Source organism: Poecilia reticulata, linkage group LG12, assembly GCF_000633615.1.
Source record: "Poecilia reticulata strain Guanapo linkage group LG12, Guppy_female_1.0+MT, whole genome shotgun sequence".
NCBI lineage: Eukaryota > Metazoa > Chordata > Actinopteri > Cyprinodontiformes > Poeciliidae > Poecilia > Poecilia reticulata.
In genome coordinates this window covers 22,430,074-22,431,207 of record NC_024342.1, presented here as the reverse complement: position 1 = coordinate 22,431,207, position 1,134 = coordinate 22,430,074, and the positions used below count along the sequence as shown (strand labels likewise).

The window sequence follows — 1,134 nt, the reverse complement described above, 5'->3', positions numbered from 1 at the left end:
GACGAGGAGGAGGCCTGGCAACACGCCGACGTTCCTATAGGAGTCAGGAAACATCGCTTCCAGGTCAGGCTTCAGAACTATTGTACATAACTCATATTTTTCATATTTTTATTCTTCCATTTGGGTTTCAGCTGCTTCTAAACAAAAAACCCTCAAGCGTTTAAAAAATACAGCTGTTTTTTTTGTCAATTATTTAATGTATTTTGGTGTCTGGAAAAGGAGCTGTTTCAAAAACCTCCTGATAAGTCACATTGGACAGGAACTACGATGTTACCTAGCAACCCAAGCCAAGCCCAGCCTGTTACCAAGCAACCCAAGCCAAGCCTATATCAAATTAATCTCTGAAAAAAAAAATGTATTGTTTATTTTAGCAATGGTGGACWGAGCTAATTTTTTGTCTAACTCTTTAGCGTTTTAGCWAGCTCAGTTTTTCCAGATAAACTTTAAAGCTCTAATTAATTTGGCTGTTTTGTAAAGCTTCAATTCAGTAATAATCAACTTATGGGTTGAAGTTTTAGTTATTGACTTTTAAGAATTCTTATYTGTTTGTAGTCATGCTCTTATTTTGAAGGAGGTGAAGACCGCARTTTTGTTTCCTCTGATCATGATCAGATTTTAWAAAGTATCATTATTGCTATGTAAWTGGCAAAAAATATCAATAACAAACAAATGAGGTATACAGAAGAATAGTCCACTTACATGAATGCAACACCTGTTGTTGAGACAATTTAGCTCTTTCGCTTCTATGTTGATATAGCGCCTTGGTGCTAGTAGAACTAACGTCAACAAAAACCTAGCATTTTGGCTGGGGTCTGTACACTTAATAAATATACTGTAGACGTATCGTAACTCCCCGTCCGTCAGTATCAAAACAGCCAATCCTCTCTTTTTAACCAGCTGGCATTTGAAGCTCGCGCTGTGAAAGTTCAGCCCTTTGCTTGGATCAAAGTGAGGAACGTTCGCTTCATCAGTTGCCACGCSGACTACACTCCGTCTTTACCGACAGGTAACATCCAGAATGATTTCTTAATTAAAGAAATAACAAATGCTAGAAGTAAATTAACTTCTCTGGGCAACAGGGCCGTCATGTAACTTCGAGGACGGACTCTGCGCTTGGTATCAGGACAACAGTGA

The 1,134-nt window shown here is 38.4% G+C and overlaps 1 long non-coding RNA gene across 1 annotated transcript; it reads left to right on the top strand.

The window, feature by feature from the left end:
• On the top strand, positions 1-1,134 carry LOC108166777 (uncharacterized). Its single transcript, XR_001777141.1, has 3 exons — positions 1-63; positions 898-1,006; positions 1,080-1,134. It is a non-coding gene; the product is annotated as an uncharacterized LOC108166777 (long non-coding RNA).